This window comes from Heterodontus francisci, chromosome 31, assembly GCF_036365525.1.
Source record: "Heterodontus francisci isolate sHetFra1 chromosome 31, sHetFra1.hap1, whole genome shotgun sequence".
Lineage (NCBI taxonomy): Eukaryota > Metazoa > Chordata > Chondrichthyes > Heterodontiformes > Heterodontidae > Heterodontus > Heterodontus francisci.
In genome coordinates, this window is record NC_090401.1 from 19704604 (window position 1) to 19726436 (window position 21833).

General features: G+C 42.2%; 1 long non-coding RNA gene across 2 annotated transcripts in view; it reads left to right on the forward strand.

Moving 5' to 3' along the window:
- Positions 1-20310, forward strand: part of LOC137346943 (uncharacterized) — a 46821-nt gene extending 26511 nt beyond the window's left edge. The window contains exons 3-5 of one of the 2 annotated variants that reach the window (XR_010968828.1): positions 15828-15956; positions 17185-17254; positions 20016-20310. This is a non-coding gene — a long non-coding RNA (uncharacterized lncRNA). Of the gene's footprint in view, positions 1-5495; positions 5552-5871; positions 6340-15827; positions 15957-17184; positions 17255-20015 lie in introns of those variants that run through there. The other variant, XR_010968827.1, reaches the window with a different exon arrangement.
- The last annotated feature ends 1523 nt before the right edge of the window (positions 20311-21833 follow it).

The window sequence follows — 21833 nt, forward strand, 5'->3', positions numbered from 1 at the left end:
TGTATCATCAGCAAATTTGGATATATTACACATTGTCCCCTCCTCCAAGTCATTAATATAGATCGTAAATAAATGCGGCCCTTGGACTGATCCTTGTGGCACTCCACTAGTTACGTCTTTCCACCCTGAAAAAGACCCATTAATCCCGACTCTCTGTTTTCTGTGAGTTAACCAATCCTCAATCCATGCTAATACGTTACCCCCAATACCGTGAACTCCTATCTTGTGCAATAATCTTTTACGTGGCACCTTATCGAATACCTTCTGGAAATCCAAATACACTACATCGACCGGTTCCCCTTTACCAACTCTGCTTGTTATATCCTCAAAGAGCTCTAGCAAACTTATCAAACATGATTTCCCTTTCACAAAACCATGTTGACTCTGATTGCGTTAAGCTTTTCTAAATTACCTGCTATTTATTCCTTAACAATGGACTCTAGCATTTTCCCAACAGCCATGTTAGGCTGACTGGCCTATAGTTTCCTGCTTTTTGTCTCCTTCCCTTCTTGAACAGGAGCATCACATTAGCAGTTTTCCAATCCACTGGGACCCTCCTGAATCCAGTGGGTTCTGGAATATTTTGACCAATGCCTCCACTATCTCTGCAGTCACTTCCTTTAAAACTCTTGGATGCAGGCCATCAGGTCCTGGCAACTTGTCTGCCTTTAGTCTCATTAGTTTGTCAAATTGTCCCTGGTGATAGAGACTGTTACAAGATCTTTTCTCCCATTAGTTCCTTGCTTCTCTGATATCTGTGGGATGTTTATAGTGTCCTCCATCGTGAAGACCGATGCAAAATATTGTTTTAAATTATCTGCCATTTCCCTGTTCCCCATTCTCAATTCTCCAGTCGCACCCTCCAAGGGTCCCACGCTCACTTTAGCTACTCTCTTTGTTTTTATATACCTGTAGAAGCTCTTGCTGTTTGTTTTTATATTTCTTACCAATTTACTTTCATAATCAATTTTCTCCCTCTTTATTTTAGTCATCCGCTGCTGGGTCCTAAAAAATTCCCAATCCTCTGGCCTATCACTAGTTTTCTCCACTTTGTATGCCTTGGTTTTTGATTGGATACTCTCCTTGACCACCTTTGTTAACCACGGGTGGTTCATCCTTCTCATCGAGTCTTTCTTTTTGACTGGGATAAATTTTTGCTGAGCGTTATGAAATATCTGCTTAAATGTCTGCCACTGCTCATCCTCTGACCTTCCCCTTAGTCTATTTTCCCAGCCTGCTTTAGACAACTCTTCCTTCATACCTCTGTAATTGCCCTTGTTTAAGTTGAGGACACTGGTTTGAGACCCGAGTTGCTCGCCCTCAAACTGAATTTGAAATTCTACCATGTTGTGATCGCTACTTCCTAGAGGATCCTTAACTACGATATCTCTTATTAGTCCTACCTCATTACACATTACTAGATCTAAAATAGCCTGTTCCCAGGTAGGTTCTACAATGTATTGCTCTAAGTAACAATCCCTGATGCACTCTACAAATTCGCCTTCTATGTTACCTCTGCAAGTCTCATTTGTCCAGTCAATATGCAGATTAAAATCACCCATGACAATTGTAGCACCCTTTTTACATGCCTCCGTTATTTCCCGATTTATACTTTGTCCTACAGTGAGGCAACTCTTTGGGGGCCTATAGATGACTCCCACCTGTGACTTCTTCCCCTTGCTATTCCTTATTTCAACCCAAACTGATTCCACATCATGATCTATTGCACCTGTATCACTACTCACCACCACACTGGTGCCTTCCTTTATTCACAAAGCTGCCCCACCTTCTTTTCCTTTTTGCCTATTTTTTCCAGAACATTGAATACCCTTGACTATTAGGTTTCCAGTCTTGGTCACCCTGCAGCCACGTCTCTGTAATAGCTATCAAGTCATATTCATTTACTTCTATTTGTGCCGTCAGCTCATCTATCTTGTTACAAATGCTACGTGCATTCAGATAAAGAACCTTAAACTTTGACTTTTTGCCATTATTACTCATTCTGGTTCTAATTTCTGCTGCACTCTTCTGCTTATATTTTCTGCCCCTTCTTGTCATACTTTGATTACCGTTCGCCTCTTCACTACCCTGCACCTCTGCTCTCTCATTTCTTTTTGATTTTTTAAACTTCCCTTCAATTGACCCCCCCCCCCAACTTCCCCACTAATTAGTTTAAAGTCATATCTACAACCCTAGTTATACGATTCGCCAGGACACTGGTCCCAGCACGGTCCAAATGAAGCCCATCCCAACGGAACAGCTCTCTCTTTCCCCAGTACTGGTGCCAGTGCCCATGAATCGGAACCCATTTCTCCCACACCAATCTTTAAGCCACGCGTTTACCTCTCTGAACTTATTTACCCTACACCAATTTGCACATGGCTCAGGTAGTAATCCGGAGATTATTATCTTTGAGGTTCTGCTTTTTAATTTAGCCCCGAGCTGCTCATAGTCCCTCAGCAGAACCTCTTTCCTAGTCCTACCTATGTCGTTGGTAGCTACGTGGACCACGACAACTGGATCCTTTCCCTCCTACTCCAAGTTCCTCTCCAGCCCAGAAGAGATGTCCTTAACCTTGGCACCAAGTAGGCAACATAGCCTTCGGGAATCCCTGTCTTTGCTGCAGAGAACAATATCTATTCTCCTAACTATGCTATCCCCGATTACTACTACATTTCTCTTTTCTCCCCCCACTTGAATGGCACTCTGAACCACGGTGCTGTGGTCAGTTTGCTCATCCTCCCTGCAGCCTGTGCCCTCGTCCACTCTGGGAGCAAGAACCTCATACCTATTGGATAAGGGCACTGGCTGAGGCTCCTCCAAAGCTAAATTCTGGATCCCCATACCTGCGTCACTCGCAGTCACACCCTCCTGTCCCTGATCACAGCCTAAATTTGATGTAATTAATCTAAGGGGTGTGACTGTCTTCTGAAACACAGTGTCCAGGTAACTCTCCCCCTCCCTGATGTGTCGCAGTGTCCACAGCTCAGACTCCAGCTCATCAACTCTGAGCCGAAGGTTCTCGAGCAGCCAACACTTGCTGCAGATGTGGTCACCGTGGATCGCACCAGCATCCACCAGCTCCCGCATACTACAGCTGCAACACATCACCTGACCAGCCGTTTCTATTCTATTGAATTAATTAATTTGTATGTTAAATATTTGGATGTTTGATGCTATGTTTGATTTAAATTAAATTAAACAAGGCTCCCATCTGCTATAGGCGGGCATCTAATTTGCCGCCGAAACCCAGTCAGGTAAAATGTGAAATGGCGTATAAGGTTTGAATATGAGCTGGTAAGTTATGTGCTGCTTTTTAACTGCTCAGCGGCCTGTTTACAGTGGGGAAGTAAATTGACCACTGCATCATTCAGCATCCCAAACACTGACCTCGTTATTAAATGTTACTGTATTGCCCTCATGAATATTATGAAATAAATGATGCTGGGGAACATTGCCACATTAGCTGTATTCTGCAAAGGACGTATAATAATAACTTTAATATAATACCTTGCATGTACCGAGGAAGTCTTAGAATGCTTCAAGGCTGATTAAGTACTTTTCTAAAAAGCAGATTCAATGTTATTTTGTAAGCAAATGTGCAGCTAATTTTCTCCTAGTAAGATCCCACAAGCAGCAATTTAAAAATGAATAGATTATAAAGCCTGGCTACCCCATCCGAACCCGACCAAACCCGACTACATGGGTTGGGTTTGGGTCGGGTCAGGTCTGTATTCTGCATCCAGCATTCGTGCTCAGGTCCGGTCGGGCTAGACTGTACTGTTATGTTTCATATTGTTTTCGTTTTAATCTATGATTTTTTTCTGTTTCATTAATAGGTTTGTTATTTTCAGGTCAGGTTGGGCATTTAAAAAAATTAAAGGACTCGGGCCCGCGTCGGGTTTGGGTTGGCTGTTGTGGGGTCGGGTCCGGGTCGAGTTTTAATTTTATACCCGAGCCAGGCTTTAGTAGATTATCTGTTTTAAGTGTTGGGTGACGGATGCATGTTGGCCATGACACTGGGGAGAATTCCCCTGTTCTTCTTTGAAATAGTGCCAATGAAATCTTTTATTTGAGACACCAGTCACAGGGACTCAGTTTAATGTCTCATTTGAAAGTATTCCTTCAGTACTGCCTTGGAATGTCGGCCTAGATTAGGTCCTCGAGTCTCTGGATTGGGGCTTGAACCCCCAACCTTCTGGCTCAGAGACAAGAGTGCTGAAACTAGCAAAATGGTAACTTTACCCATTGCACCTTGATACATTGGTGGAGCTCCAAAGTAATTGCGGAGTTAGCAACTTACAGGCAACGAAGGGATTTCCATTCTCTCTGTGACTGTGACTCCAGAGTGGCAATGAAGCACAAATAAAATAAGCAACAGGATATCTACCTATCGAGGTAATTGAATTTTGTATATGCATCAGCTTTATAGGCTGAGTTGGACCAGTGTATTTCATTCTTCATTTTGGAGAAAGTGGCACTTTGAATAGAAGAAAAATTCTCCCACAAAGTCGTGGCTTCACACTGTCAAGATGAATTTTATATTTTCACCCCATATTAAGTATTAGCTTTGAACACATTTGGCAATTATCACATCAAAGAAAATGCAGTGTACTGTAACGTAACTTGTTTGACATCAGCATTATTTCACTTTGATTTAAAATATATATGTTGCAGCCAGAGTCACTGCGTTAGTCATAAACCTATTAAGGGCACAGTTGGAACTGTGAGTTGATTGACACCAGAGGCTGCTGATTTGGATATGTTTTTTTAAGTTCACATCCAGTGCTGTTGAAGTAAAACTGATACTTAATATACCATAGTCACACTTCCAGCTCAACTCAACAGGAACCCATCCAACTCCTTAAACATTCACTTCCTCCACCACCAGTTCACCATAACCACAGTGTGTACTGCAACAACGTGCCGAAGTTTCAACAGCTTTTTTTGATAGGTGTCAGCTGTGGCTCAGTTGGTTGCACTCTTACTTCTGTGTTCGAAGGTTGTGGGTTTAAGTCCCATTCTAGGCCTTGAGCACAACAATCAAGGCTGATGGTTGAGTGTATGATTGAGGGAGTGCTACACTGTTAGGGGTGATGTCTTGAAGTTGAGATGTTAAACTGAGGCCCTAGGTGGATGTAAATGATTCCATGGTACTATTTCAAAGAAAAGCAGTGGGGTTGTCCCCAATGTACTGGCTAATACTTATCCCTCAACCAACAATATCAAACCTAGATAATCCGATCATTATCACATTGCTGTTTGTGGGAGCTTGCTGTGCACAAATTGGCTGCTGTATTACAAAGTGACTACACTTTAAAAGTACTTCATTGACTATAAAGTGCTTTGGAGCATCTTGAGGTTGTGAAAGGCACTATGTAAATACAAGTTGTTCTTCCTTTTACTTTTAGTGATTAGAGAAAGTAATCCTGGATGATTGCCCTCTTTCTAACCCAGATATGCTGAGGTTAATTGTACCACCTCTATTTCTGCAGCACTTGTGATTGGCGAACACAGTACAGACTGGAGAATGATTCTTGAACCTCTGTAGGTCTGTATGACCCAGTTATTCACTGGATTAAAGTTACTCAGCCAGCAGGAGAGATAACTGCAACTGTATAAATGTGTGGCTATCGTAGTGGACTCATCCTGCATGGTACAGTCCAGAGTTGTGATATACGCTCAAGATTAATGTCTGCCAGTCACCTCTGTGATTAACTCTTGTTTTGCACAGGAGTTTGGAAAAACTTAGAAGCTTTTTTTTAAGGATGTTCTCATAGATGTAAAGAAACCACAGTAACTTAGGCAACAATATATGCAATGCAAACCATATCTATTAATGTACTGTACTAATCCTTTGCAAATCTCCAGGGAATTCACCTTGAAGCGACCAATGGTCCTCAAAGCAGAAGCAAGCTCTGAGATGCTTTTAGAGACAGCAACATGTTCCAGAGGTTCACAATTGTCTGGGAAAAGAACCACCTCCTGACGTCTGAGCTGGCTCTGGTCTGATATAACTTAAAATTCCCCTCATTAACCCATCAGGTCACCCCCTACATCTATTCTTTTCTAAAGTGTGGAGTCCCAGCTCTTTTAGTTTATCTTGATAACTAAGATGCTTTAAACTGGGAATTAGTCTATCAACCCTCCTCTGCACTGCTTCCAAAGCCTCAACATCACCCACCATGTCAGGAGACGAAAACTGGACACAGTATCCCAAGTGAGGCCTGATCAAGATCTTGCACAAGGACAAAACAGTATGCTTTATCTTATAATCAATTGCCCTGTAAATGAACTTCAATACCCTATTTGCTTTAGCTGTTGCTTCACAGCATTGCTCGTGTACCTTTAAAGATCAATGCATTGGAATGCCCAGGTCTCTTTCTTTCTTCATCTTCGGTAATAATCCTTTTATCTTGAAGGGTGCATGAATGATAGCATTTCACTAGTGTTCATTCAAAATAGAATTCCAAAATGAACAAACACAACTACTTCATTGTACTCACTATTCAACAATCAATGCCAAACTTAACAGTGAATGATTGTATGCTCTGCACCCATTTTTAACCAGTTGCACCTCAACAGGACTGAGACCAATTGCCTTGAGGGGAGGTTCCCTTGTGGTTGGGGAGGGTTTAAACTAAATTGACAGGGGGATAGGCACCAGCATATCGAAGTGGAAAAGAGGAATAAGGTGCATGATGGAGTGTGAGGGTTAGATAGTACTAGAGATGGAAGTCGTACCATATTAGATAGAAGCAGATGAAGAAGGACTAAGAGGAATACAAAGACAGGTTTACATGCATGCATGTAAACATACAAAGTGTGGTGAATAAGATTGGTGATCTTCAAGCACAAATAGCCATGTGGGAATACGACGTAGTGGCAATTATGGAAACTGAAAAATGATGAGGACTGGGTGCTTAATATTCACAGATACAAAGTATTCAGAAAAAATAGGGAAGGAGAAAAGGGAGGTGGGGTGGCGGTACTAATTAGGGAAGTCATTGTAATGTTGGAAAGAAAGGATTTCCTTGAGGGGCAAAGACAGAATCCATTTGGTTAGAGTTGAGAAACAAAAAGGGATGATCATGCTACTGGGGGTATTCTATAGACCTCTAAATAGCGAGAGAGTGAGATTGAGGAGTAAATCTGCAGAGAAATCACAGAGATGTGCAGGAACTATAGAGTGGTGATACTGGGGGACTTGAATCACCAAAATATTGATTGGGATAATATTAGAGTAAAGGGAAAAGAGGGGGAGAAATTTCTGAAATGTGTTCAGGAGAACTTCCTTGACATGTGTGCTCTTGGTCCAACTAGGAAAGAGGCATTCCTGGATCTGGTGCTGGGGAATGAGGTGGGCCAAGTGGACCAAGAATCTGTGGGGAAACACTTGGGTAAGAGTGATCATTGCATCATAAGGTTTAGATTAGCAATGGAGCAGAGCAAGGAACAATCTAAAGTAGAATGACTAAATTGGAAAAGGGTTAACTTCAATGGAATGAGAGCAGACCTAGCCAGAGTAAGACTAAAGATTGACAGGAAAAACTGTAACGGAGCAATCAGTGATCTTTAAGGAGGTGATGTTTCAGGTACAGACTAGGTACATCCCAACAAGGGTGAAAGGTAGGGGAACTAAAGCCAGGACTCCTTGGATGACAAGGGAGATAGAGAATATGATGAAACAAAAAAGAGGGTGTATGATGCATGTCAGGTGAATTTTAAAAGTGAGAACCAGGCCAAAAACAATAAGTTGAGAGGGGAAGTGAAGAGGAAAATACGACTGGCATGACAGAATATGAGAATAGAATGGCAGTTAACATAAAAGGGGACCCAAAAATCTTCTACCAGTAAGTGGGTAGTAAGAGGTGGGGTGGGGCCTGTTAGGGACAAAGAGGGTGATATATGCCTAGAGGCACAGGGCAAAGCTAGAATACTTAATGAGTACATTGTATTGGTGTTTACTAAGGAGGAGGATGCTGACAAAATATTGATAGAAGTGGAAATGGTAAGATGGTAGAGGTAATGGATGAGGTGAAAATTGATAGGCAGGATGTACTGGAAAGGCTGGCTGTGCTTAGAGTAGGTAAGTCACCTGGTCCAGATGGTTTGCATCCCAGGTTGCTCAAGGAAGTGGGAATGGAGATAGTGAAAGGGCTTGACATAATCTTCCAATCTTCCCTAGATATGAGGGAGGTGCCAGAGGATTGGAGAGTGGCAAATGTGACACCTTTATTCAAGAAAGGGTGTAAAGACATTTCTAATAACTGCATGCCAGTCAGTTTAATATCAGTGGTGGGTAAGGTTTTAGAAACAATAACAAAGTTTGAGTTAATTAAGGAGAGCCAGCACAGATTTGTAGAAGCAGCTTGACTCATCTAATTGATTTTTTTGATAAATATACGGAGAAGGTTGATGAAGGGAAAGCAATGGATGTTGTCTATATGGATTTTAAGGAAGCCTTTGACAAAGTACTGCATAAAAGGCCGGTTACCAAATTTGAGGATCATGGAATAGGAGAGTCAGTGTCAGCTTAGATAAAAAATTGGCTTAAGGACAGAAAACAGCAAGTCATGGTAAATTGTTATTTTTCAAAGTGGAGGATGGTAGACAGCAGAGTACCACAAAGTTCAGGCTAGGACCACAGCTTTTTATGATATATGTAAATGACTTGGATATTGGAATACAAAGTAAAATTTCAAAATTTGCTGATGATACCAAACTTGGAGGTGTAGCAAATGGTGAGGATGATACCAATCAAATGCAAAAGGACAGATAGGCTTGCAGAATGGGCAGCCAAGTGGCAGATGGAATTTAATGCAGAGAAATGTGAGGTGATACGTTTTGGCAAAAGTGATAGGGAGAGGCAATAGAGTGCACAGGACAGAGGGACCAGGAGTTCACGTGTATAAATCTTTAACTGCAGCAGGACATATTGAGAAAATAGTTAGCAAAGCATATAGGATCATTGGCTCCATAAATATTGAGTACAAAAGCAGGGAGGTTATGCTGTACCTTTATAAAGCTCTGGTTAAACCATAACTAGAGTACTGCGTTCAGTTCTGGCCACCACACTTTAGAAAGCATGTGAGGGTCTTTGAGAGGGTGCAGGGGAGATTTACCAGAATGGTTCCAGGGATGAGGGATTTTAGGTACAAGATTAGGAAGCTGGGGTTGTTCTCCTTGGAACAAAGGAGATTGAGGGGAGATTTGATAGAAGTGTACAAGATTCAGATAGATTTGGATAGGGTAGACAAAGATCAGCTATTCCCATTAGCTGATAATACAAGGAGTAGAGGACACAGATTAAAGGTTTTGGGCAAGAGATGCAGGGTGGATGTGAGGAAGAATTTTTTTTACGCAGTGAGTGGTAATGACCTGGATCTTGCTGTCTATGGGAGTGGTGGAAGTGGAGACAATCAATAATTTCAAAAGGAATTTGGATGGGCACTTGAGGGAAATAAACGTACAAGGCTACAGGGATAGAGCGGGAAAATTGGACTGATTGGATTGCTTTGCAGAGAGCTAGCTTAGACCGTATGCCCTCCTTCTGTGCCGTTATGATTCTATGAGTCCATAACTCGCCCTCTCTTCTTCGAAATAGGGATCTTTTACGTCTACCTTAGAGAGCCAGTGGGGCCTTGGCTTAATGCTTCATCCGAAAGATGACACCTCTGACAATGCAACACTTCCTGAGTACTGCTCTGGAGTTTCAGCCCAGATTGTTGTGCTCAAGTCTCTGGAGTGAGACTTGGACCCACAACCTTCTGACTCAGAGGCAAGTGTGCCACCACTGACATGTACGTTGGTATGTTTGAGCTAACATGCAACGCAGGTGACACTGCAATTGCAATGTGGAATATGAGCATACAAATACTTAACAGGTTTGTCTGAAATCCATCCTCTTAGCAGAGGAGATAACCTGATTAAAGTAAATGGGTTGACACCTCTCCTAAGTCGGTAGAATTTTCAATAACAGAGGGAGCTTTATCGTGTTTGTCTTTTGCGGTATAATTTCAGGGACTGGCCATATTCTGAACAGTCTGAATCGGCCCAGGTGGAAGTGATTTAGATTCTAAAATAATCTCACTGCTTGTCTCTACTTACAAACGTTATTGTAAGTATGTCAGACAGATTGGAATGGGAGGCAGCTCCAGGATATCAAATATTTCAGCATAATTTAGGAGGGAAATGCTCTTTATCTTACAATATACACACATACAGAACATATTTCGATGCTTTAATTATATTTTCCCATCAGCCACAAAAAATGTTTGACATTTACATGTACTTTGACATCACCACTGTTCTCTCTACTGAACATCCTTGGATTAGACACTTTCTTACAAGAATATCTTTTTTGTAAATTAAACTTTATCCCTGTGCAGGCTCTGCACTAATTTCAGTCTGTTGCAAAGCTTCTTACATCTTCCTCAGACTTGCTAACAATCCCCTGCATTCTAGAAAATAGTATTTACAGACAATCTTATCATGCATTCAGGAGCGATGGCAGATGTGACTAAAATGTGACAAATGCTTATAGCAGCCTCACAATAGGCATTCAGTTCTGTTGAGAGGTGCATCTGTGCATTAGGGTCATTACGGTTAGGGTCTCTATTTCCTTGGAGTAGAGAAGGTTAAGGGGGGATTTAATAGATGTGTTCAAAATTATGAAGGGCTTTGACAGAGTAGCTAGGGAGGAACTGTTTCTACTGGCAGGAGAGGTGACAACCAGAGGATACAAATTTAAGATAAATTGGAGGAAACATCAGCGGACAGCTGAGGGGAAATTCTATTTACTTAGCAAATTGTTATGATCCGATAACCAAAGGGATGGTGTTGACAGGACAAGGTCAAAGAGAATAATTGACCAGAAGGTCATGGAGCAAAGGAAAACGGTATGTTAATGGTGTGCTGAAAGACAAAGCGTTAATGCAGAGAAGGTGTTAATTGACAGAAAATTGTACAGCCTGGTTCCAAGCGCAAACGTGAAAAAAATGTGGGTAGGCACAGTAGAAACAAACTAAACAAACTAAAATAAAATAAACAAAGAAAAAAGAAAAAATAACTAAAAATAAAAATAAAAAGGGGGGGCCCAGCATGCTCTGAAATTATTGAACTCAGTGTTCAGTCCAGCAGGCTGTAGTGTGCTTAATCGATAAATGAGGTGCTGTTCCTCGAGCTTGCGTTGATGTTCACTGGAACACTGCAGCAATCCCAGGACAGAGATGTGGGCATGAGAGCAGGGGGTGTGTTGAAATGGCCAGAAACCAGAAGCTCGGGGTCATGTTTTCAAAATGAGTGGAGGTGTTCCGCAAAGCGGTCACCCAATCTGCGTTTGGTCACATCAGTGTAGAGGAGACTGCATTGTGAGCAGCAAATTCAGTATACTAAATTGAAAGAAGTACAAGTAAATCGCTGCTTTACCTGACAGCAGTGTTTGGGGCCTTGGATAGTGAGGAGAGAGGATGTAAATGGGCAGGTATTACACCTCCTATGTGGGAAAGGCATGGCACCTTTATTTTTTATTTGTTTATTTTATTTTAGTTTGTTTAGTTTGTTTCTACTGTGCCTATCCATTGTTTTTTCATGTTTGTGCTTGGAACCAGGCTGTTTATTTTTCTGTCAATTAACACCTTCTCTGCATTAACGCTTTGTCTTTAGCACACCATTAACATACCATTGGCCTTTGCTCCATGACCTTCTGGTCAGTTATTCTCTGTGACCATATCCTATCAACACCTTCTCTTTGGTTATTTCTTGCCCCACCCCCGCTTTACTTGCTTAAAACCTATTACATTTCTAATATTTTCCAGTTCTGATGAAGGGTCACTGACCTGAAATGTTAACTCTGCTTCTCTTTCCACAGATGCTGCCAGACCTGCTGAGTATTTCCAGCATTTCTTGTTTTTAATCCAAAAAATCCAGCTATTTGCAGGTGTCCAAGTCCACTGAAAATCCTTTTTCAGTTTTTAAAACACACAGAATTCTAAGATTTTAGTACAAAAATAAAACCTCTTATAACAATTGAAGAATAAGGGGTGGTGATTTTTGTGTGCTGACTGTAAATCCAATATTCAGAATCAGACTTAGGATTTTGCTACATCTGTTATACAGGGAAAGTCCACTTCCAGGTAGTAAAATATTTTACTTCGGATGCACTTCTTCTACTTTGCAAAAGCACTTTGTTAACTAAACTAAGTAACAGCACTGAAAACACTGATCATTTCAGATACAGTAACATCTGGGTGTTATTCCTCAAATGTAATCAACAGGATTTTGAGTGTCCAAGTAGGGCAAATATCCAAGCCTAAGAGTTTGAATGCCTGCATATTGATGTGATTACCTCAGGTCGGAATATCACATTGGGGTAGAAATCTGTCTTGGTTAATAGTGCAGAACCAGCAATATTGAATTTGCCATCTATTATATTGCCTAACTGACATTCAGTTTTGTTGACTACAACAGAACTGAATATCAGGCTGATGTGATATTACCCGTGTAATACTATCACCAAGGGCAAATTTTGACCTGCTAGCTCCTAGCTGGGTTATTAGGTGGGACACCATGAAAGGCAGAGGAAAGACCAAAATTATCATTCTCCTTTCCCTTGCTGACCTGTGTATTGCACTCACCAGTCCATGAATAAACTTCAAGCACATTCAACTGTAGCTCAGCTTAGTCCTGACCAATGGTTTCAAGGAACAAGATGGAGAAAAATAGACCTCAATGACAAGGAAGCCAATTAACACAAGAGAGGTGCTGTCAGTTGTTCCTGCCATCTAAGAGTAAACAGGACTTAAGAGATAGCTCCAAGCACAAGAAGCCATTTTAAAGTCAAATATTGCTTGCCTCTGTTGGTTGATTATCTAGTGAGCTGTGGATGAAACGGTCTGTGTTGCGGGACTGCTACTGCTAATTACTGAAAGGTTTCTCACTGAGACTCAGCAGCCTACGCATTAATCCCACCCTCTTCCACCCCCCCCCCCCCCCCCTACCCAATCCCCCCCCTCCACTTCCAAGTATTTACAGCAATCTGCAGGGCCGATAATCTGTTGCTGTTGGAATGCACTCTTCCAGCTGTTTTTTTGTCTTTTGTTTCCTATTTTTCTGCTACATTGCACTCCCGGTGATGGTTTTAACATACCTGAGGCAAAGTCTGTTGATTTAGTAGTGACTAAAAACAGTAACTTGTGCTTTTAAATAAAATCAATCCATATCTGATCCCCCATTCCTCTTAATATAATGGACAATGTACATTCTACCACTCACTGAAGAGCCTGTAGATGGTTTTTGAATGAATCTTGTAATTTGTATTGAATGTATTATGTAGAAATATTGGAAGACCTGTGTACAGCTGTCAGAGAATCATATTTCATTTCCAGGTTTCTCCATGCTGGTGGTCTGGCTACAGAGATTGATGTATTATGAGAATGTTATAATATTGTTATACCAAAAGTTTCATCCTCTCCACTGTCTGAATATTCTAAACAGCTGAAGACCAGAAAAACAAATTCCTTTGGCTATCGAGTAATCTCTGCTCCTCAGGAAAAAACATTTTCCATTTATCACCTACTGATTACTTTTGTCGAACCAATTTTCACTGCACCTAGCTCTTTTGTTATTAATTCTCAGCACTTTCTTTAAAAGCCACAGGTGCAAAACCTTATCTGATATTTCTGAAAATCCAAATATTTCCACTGGCTTCCTTCATCCACTAATTTATTTACTTCTTTACAGAATTTTGGTAAGATTGTGGCTGCCTGATTGCTGACTTTCGTCTTATGGCTTCAATGAAGTTCATGTGAACATCGACAATCTCCTATTAAATTACATAGAATCTACAGCACAGAAACAGGCCATTCAACCCAACTGTTCTGTGCTGGTGTTTATGCTCCACACGAGCCTCCTGCCATACCTCTTCATCTAACCCTATCAGCATAACCTTTGGGGGCATCCTGAGGTTCTGAAAGGCACTACATAAATACAAGCCTCTTTTCTTTTGCACTTCATTAATCCTCCACATTTGTGAAATCAGCCCTTAGTCTTAGTAATTGGATTCATCCAAGACATCAAAATAGAGACATGATAGGAAGAAGAGAAAGAAGAAACAGAAACTGTCTGTGAATTCATAGGCTGCCGTTTAAGCCCTTGCACATGAATATATTTTGATCTTAGCCTGTCCAGAATATGTTTGCCAGCTGCAGTCTATTAGAGCAATGGAATGAGAAGACTTAATTCTGAGATCAGTATGAGGAGACAGAAATATGAAGGTTTCTCACTGAGTTTGAAATGAGGAGGTTTAACAGTGAGATCAAAATGACGAGGTTTAACACTGAAATGAAAAAGAAGGAAAGAAAGACTTGCATTTATATAGTGCTGTTCACAACCACAGGACATCCCAAGCTGCTTTACATCCAGTGAAGTATTTCTGAAGTGTCGTCACTGTAATGTAAGAAGTATAGCAACCAGCCAGCTCCCACAGACAGCAATTTGATAATAACAAGATAACCTGTTTTTGTGACCGTGATTGAGGGATAAGTAAAGGTCAGTCCACCAGGGATAACTCCTCTGCTCTTCTTCAGGGTAGTGCAATGGAATCTTTTACATGCACCTCAGAAGGCCGACCGGGTCTCAGCTCAATATCTCATCTGAAAGACAGCACCACTGACAGTTCAGCACTCACTCAGTACTCCACTGGAGTGTCAGTATTGATTTTTGTGCTCAAGTCCCACAACCTTCTTACTCAGAAGCAATGATGCTACCAACTAAGCCACAGCTGACACCATAATGAAACAGTGTGACACTGAGATCGAAATGAGGGAACTTAACCTATTGTGGTTTAACCAGACACTGGTTATAGCAGGCACTGAAATATGGTTGATTTTTGGCACATTGTTCCCTTTCAATGAGAGAATGATTACCTTTCTGAACTCCTTGCAGAATTTTACTCAACTATATTAAACTAACTTTGATAGAATCCAATCATTAGCATAATCACATTCAGATTTAATGAAGCACACAGTACAACATAATCACACAAGAGTTTTGACAACATTAATTAGGATCAGACTGAAGTTATAATTTCAGGGAGGTTGCTTGTTGTTTTAGAAACACTCCAATAAGCAGCATAGATGCAGGCTGAAGCTTAACCAAATTAGCAATCTGGATGATTTTTGCTCATACAAACCCTTGCGCTGCCATGAAGCTCAATTCTTGCATATCTTTCAGAACATTTCTGAGAAATGTTGGACGTTCACTATATTTACCTAAGGAATGAAAAGGAATTGATGTTTCCCAGTATGGGGCTGTCATCTTTCAAATAGAGGAGACTTTGAATCCATCTCATTTCAGAGTTGGTCCAAACAAATTGTTTACCATGGCAAAGGATTGCAATTAACAGAGCCCTTAGGTTAGGATTAAGACAGGAAGTCAGGAGGGATGTTTTTGTAACACCACAAAGGGTGATAGAGTAGTGGAGTAAATTAACAGAAAAGGAGGCAGTAGAAACCAGTATCAGAGCCTACTTGACCCATTCCTAGTGAGGGAAGGGGTAGCAAGATAGGATGTAAAAGTGGGTAGATGGGGCTGAGATCTATCAAAACCATTGGGCTTGTTGAGCCTGATAGTTCTTTTCTTTATGTTCTTAATGACTTTTGTACAGCATACTCTCATGGGCAGCTTTATTAAAACACAATTGTCTGTAAATTCAGTGGGTGGATGGGGTGAGGGGATTCTCTTGATTGTCCAATGTAATTTTCTGTGGAAGATTGACAACAACCTTAAAGAAACAGCATAAACGAGTGTTAACATTATCTCAACAGGGTGTCTGTTGAAGATTGTGGAACTCCTGTGGAAATTCTGCACCAGTAAAACCAAGCTTCTGAATAAGTCAAGGATGAGCTCCAGCATTCTAATCCAATTCACGTTGATAAAGTATCTGGCACCAATAGGCATGATGACCACAATTATTTATACTTAATGTAGAATGAGAAACATAGAATCATACAGCACTAAAAGAAGCCATTCAGCCCATTTGTCTGCGCTGGATCTTTGTGCAGGAGATTGAGAGTCCACTTGCAAAAACTAAGCCCGCTCCCCCTTCCCCAGTTAAACCTCTGATTTGAACCTCCCATGAAACAACCTTAGTTTAATACTACTAGTTCCACAGATTGCTGTGCATTGTTGGTCCTCACATGATTCAGGCCCTACTACTCAGTGCGAATATAGCGCTGAATTTCTACCTGCTGATGACAGCACAGCCTGAAATTACACAGGGCAGTTCTAGCTGCAGAATTCAGGCTGCTTTTTACCCCTTCACTTAACAGATTTTCTATCTGCTCTTTATTTAAACTCTGAGAAGCCACATTCCTCCTCACTTTGCTGAGTCCCTCACAGAAGTAAGACTTTACAATTGAAATGTGTATATGTTTCTGTTTTGAATTTCATTTTAACTCCCAAATTTTTAACTCCCAAATCTTTAATCCACACACATTGACCACAGTGATGTGTTGTTTGCGTTAAAAATAATTTGGTTGCGTTAGTGCTTCAAACAAATAAGGATTGGAAATAATCTAGCCCACTGATGCAGTGCTTCAGAGCATAAAAGATGACCTACAGCACTAAGTTCTGCAACCTGGCCATCAAAGCTCAGGCACCACATTCCTATTGATGTAATAAAAGCAAAATACTGCAGATGCTGGAAATCTGAAATAAAAACAAAAAGTGCTGGGAAATACTAAGCATGTCTGGCAGCATCTGTGGAGAGAGAACCAAAGTTAACGTTTCAGGTCAGTGACCCTTCATCAGAACTGGCAAAGGTTAGAAATCTTAAGTTTTAAGCAAATAAAGTGGGGGTAGGGCATGAAAGAACAAAAGGGAAGGTGTTGATAGGACATAGGGTCACAGAGAATAACTGACAAGGAGGTCATAGGGCAAAGGCAAAGGGTGTGTTAATCGTGTGGTGAAAGAAAAAGCGTTAGTGCAGAGAGGGTGTTGAATGACAGAATAATGAAAGCCCGAGCCAAAAGCACAAACATGAAAAAAAAATGGGCAGGCACATGGTAAAAAAAAATTGAATGATGAAAAGATCTAAAATAAAATGAAATTAAAAAAAAGTGAAACTAAAACTAAAAAGGGGGGCAGTCCACTCTGATTGATATTTCTGTTTTGTATTTTCAGGTCTTTCCTGTTTGAGTATTGTGGGGTCAGAAGTTGAGAAAGGGCTGTTCTTGGTGTTGCTATCTTATTGGTGGGTAAATCCTAAATTAGTATCTTGTTTTGCAAAGCAACTTTGTAAGAAAGACTTGCATTTCAAAAATTCCGTTCACAGCCACAGGATGTCCCAAAGCATTTACAGCCATTGGAGTAGTTTTGAAGTGTCATCACTATAGTAATGTAGGAAACATTAACAGCCAATGGTGCACCGTGTTATGATCCTCGTGGAGATCAAAAAACCAAAAGAACTGAATTAACCGAATGACCCCAAATAGAAAAACCAAAGGGACAAGCTTTCACTTTTATAACTTTTACTTTAACAATGAAACCAACATAAATTAAACTGAAATTACACAGTAACTATTGGATGAAGCAAAGATAGATCTCACAGATTTACTGGGCAGCCCAGTCAGCATATATGGCACCAATTATAGTTCTTCAAAGCTCTGAACATCTTCGGGCAGATCTCCAGATCCTTTCTTCCAGGATGCAGTTACTGATTCTCACCCGACAGCAGTTCCCCTTCAATTCCAAACTCCACGGGTACAGTCTTCACCCAAAACAGTGCAGTTCTCCAGAACCTTCTCAGCTCTGCTCACGATAGGCTTGATGGTGTGGATCCACCCGTATTATCTTTATCCGCGCCCTTCAATGATAACCCTGAGCACAGTGGCGCAGTGGTTAGCACCGCAGCCTCACAGCTCCAGCGACCCGGGTTCAATTCTGGGTACTGCCTGTGTGGAGTTTGCAAGTTCTCCCTGTGTCTGCGTGGGTTTCCTCCGGGTGCTCCGGTTTCCTCCCACATGCAAAAGACTTGCTGGTTGATAGGTTAAATGGCCATTATAAATTGCCCCTAGTATAGGTTGGTGGTAGGGAAATATAGGGACAGGTGGGGATGTGGTAGGAATATGGAATTAGTGTAGACTTAGTATAAATGGGTGGTTGATGGTTGGCACAGACTCGGTGGGCCGAAGGGCCTTTTTCAGTGCTGTATCTCTAAACTAAACTAAACTAAAACTATATGGCCAGGTCTGGTTAATTAGTTACTCTAATTAATTAGAAACAGCTCCTGGATCCAGCCTACACTTTCTTCAGCCTGCCTGCAGTGTACTCTCCTGCCAGCTGTGCTCTGATGGCTCTTTGTCTCTTTTCCAACCAGTTCTAGTTTTCCCAGAAACCTAAATTTTTTTTTTCAGTTTCTGTTAGGACAACCTGTCCCAGTTCTTTGCAATCTATTCCAATAATGCACAGTCTGTCTCAAAAAAAGAAGCAAGTTTTGCAACCAGGGTTAGTGCACCTAACAGAACATTCGACAAGTCATCTGTTCAGAAAACAGCTTGCACTTGCTCTCCCATGGGTCCCACAGACCGCAGATACCATGACAACAGCAAGACCCTACAAACAGCAATGTGATAGGGACTAGATATTCTCTTTTGGGGATGTTGGTTGTAGGATAAATGTTGACCAGCACACAAGGAGCACTTCTCTACTCTTCTTCAAATGATTTCATGGGACCTTTACGTCTACCTGCAAGGGCAGCGGACACCTTAGTTTAATACCCCATCCAAAAGTCGTCACCTCTGACTGTGCAGCACTCCCTCAGTAACTGCACTGAAGTGTCAGCCTAGATTATGAGCTCGAGTCTCAGGAATGGTACTTTAACCCATAACTTTCTGACTCAGATATGAGACTGCTACCACTGAGCCAAGGCTGAGAACTGGCACCTATATGGAAATTACAGGGAATGTGACTTCTACATGTTTCATGTGGCTCTAGGATACCCTACTATACAACTCACAAAGACAATGGATTGGCATTGCAAGTTTCAGATTTGCCTTCACTCAGGTACAGAGGTATTGGTCACTACTATAAATGGTCTGAGCATCTTGCGGTATGGAGTATGCCCCTACTGTCCAATATCTAACTGTGCAATAGCATAACTCAGGGATGTAACTATAGAATCGCCTTGTAATCCGAATGGGATATGAGGTATTTAACACATGCCCATGTGTGCTTTTCTAATCATTTGAAGGTGATCTAAGAAGAACTAAAAATGCCAAATACGAATCATTAGGCTGCTTTGATTCACTGACCGCAAGTGAACACACACACGCAGAGTAGCAGTGACTTACTCAACACAAGCTCACTTCTTTCCACTGACCCTATCAATCTTTATAGACTTAATTAAATTTTTTAAGCACATCTTTCTTTCTCAGTAACTTCGAACTGCAAAACCTGACCTCCTTCATTTTGGCATTCGCCTCTGGGCCAAGAGCTATGTCTCTCACCCCTCTGTCTGATGCCTGCCAGCCCTTGCACATGGGTTTTCCTTTTCCAACACTCTCGCCAGCAGACCTGTCAATCAAACTGACTACCTTCTCTCCCAGGAGTATATTCTCGGCCGACACATCATGGAGTGCCCATATGAATAGAATCATCCTCATTACAATGAATATGAATATTTATTTAACCACCTGAGATGACATTATGAATTGCTTAACGTCCCTACATTACAACAATGACTGCACTTCAAAAGTGCTTAATTAGCTGAGGCGCTATATAAATGCAAATTTTTCTTTTTTTTTGGTCATCCCAGCTAATGGACCTGGGATGTGGCAATAAATGTTTGTAATATTTGTTTGAAATCAACTGTGAATTATAACATCCCTCAAACTCTCGTCTGCTTTGTATACACATGTAGCAATGCCTGCTGTCCATGGAGTTTCTTTTTAAACCTGTGCAAATCCACTTTGGTTTAAAACCTAATTCAACCCAAAATCATTTCGAGTTAACAGATAAAAATCCTGAAACTGACATTTGGATGCTCCTGCATTGGAAAATCAGTGGTATCATGCGGTACAGGAATGGAGTCACCTAAAAGAACAAGGGCAGCAGACGCATGGGAACACCACCACTTACAAGTTCCCCTCCAAGCCACACACCATCCTGACTTCGAACTATATCATCGTTCCTTCACTGTCGCTGGGTCAAAATCTTGGAACTCCCTTCCCAACAGCACTGTTTGTGTGCCTACACCCCAAGGACTGCAGCGGTTCAAAGCATTAGTGTTGGTATTGACGCCCCGACACGACAGGAAGTTATTTTAAATTGCTGAACTTTTTAAAATGCATTTAAATATAATTCATTCTGATTTAATGATTGGCTCTCGATTTTGTGAATGGCGGGCGGCACTCACATGCCTTCAGGTTCACGACCGTTAAAACCTGTCGGCACCAAGGCGAGAGGCCACATTGCACAATGGGAAGGCAGCCTTGAGCATTGCTGCATAGGGGAAGAGGGGTGCTCGGAGGCCAATGTGGGACTATGTTGCTGTGTGCTCTGCAACGGCGTCCGGGTCTCAGGAGCCCTGCAAGGGTTCAGTGCGGGTTTGGGTTGGGGGTGGTGGGGGGGGGTGGGGTGTGCGTTGGTGGGTGGGGCTCCTGTCTTGGGTTACTGTGTGATGTGTTTGGTCAGTCACACTGTTGGAACAGATGGTGGGCCTTCAGTAAGGTTGGGCTCTAAGGTCCATCAGTGACTCCGCCAAGAGAATTGTCAAAACATCAGTTGCCAAGGCAGGCATCGACAGCGTTCTGCGGGCCCACAGGTCACCTGGCATGGGTCACATACATCCTGTATTTTTGAACCCCCATGGTGTGATGTGGCACCTCTGATGGAGGGAGGGTCAACAGAGTGCTAGGCTGCTGGCCATGCCAAGAAAGGCACATGTACTTCACACAGTGCACCGTACTCAGATTAGCTACCTCCAAATGTCCGAGGACTACAGTCAGTGAAGGCTACAGCTCTTCAGGGAGGCACCCTGCTGCAGGACGAGCTGTGATCTATGGGATTTGGGGCTCACCCTATGCCAGTGGCCCTGAAGATCACCATGGCACTAAATCTCTGGATCTTTCCAGGGATCCACCGGGGACATGTGTGGGGTCTCCCAGGCAGCAGCCCACTGCTGCATCAAGGAGGTAACCAATGCCCTGTTCAAAAGGGCTGGCAGCAACATGCGCTACCAGACCGACCCTGACAGTCAGGCTGAGAGGGCCATGGGGTTCTGGGCCATTGCTGGATTTCCCCGGGTGCAAGGTGTGATAGATTGCATGCATGTGGCAATCAAGGCTCCAACAGACCAGCCAGCTGCCTTCATCAACAGGAAGGGCCTCCATTCAATCAACATTCAACTGGTCTGCGACTACTGAAAGCGTTTCCAGCAGGTGTGTGCCCACTTCCCGGGAAGTAGCCATGATGCCTACATACTGCAGCTGTCTCAGGTGCCACAGCTCTTCAGGCCCCCGGCTCGCCTTCAGGGATGGATTCTCGGAGACAAGAGATACCCATTGAAGATATGCTCCTTACACCTGTAAGGAACGCTTACAATGCAGAGGAGAAGAGGTGCAACACTTATCATGGTTCCACCCGAGTGACCATTGAGCAGGCCATTGGACTACTGAAGATGAGATTCCACTGCCTCGATCGATCTGGTAGGGCCCTGCAGTATGATCCAGCAAAGGTGTTGCGTATCGTGGTGGTCTGCTGTGCTCTCCACTATCTAGCGCTGCAGAGGGGGAGGCTGTACATGACAATGAGATGCCTGTGTGACATTCATC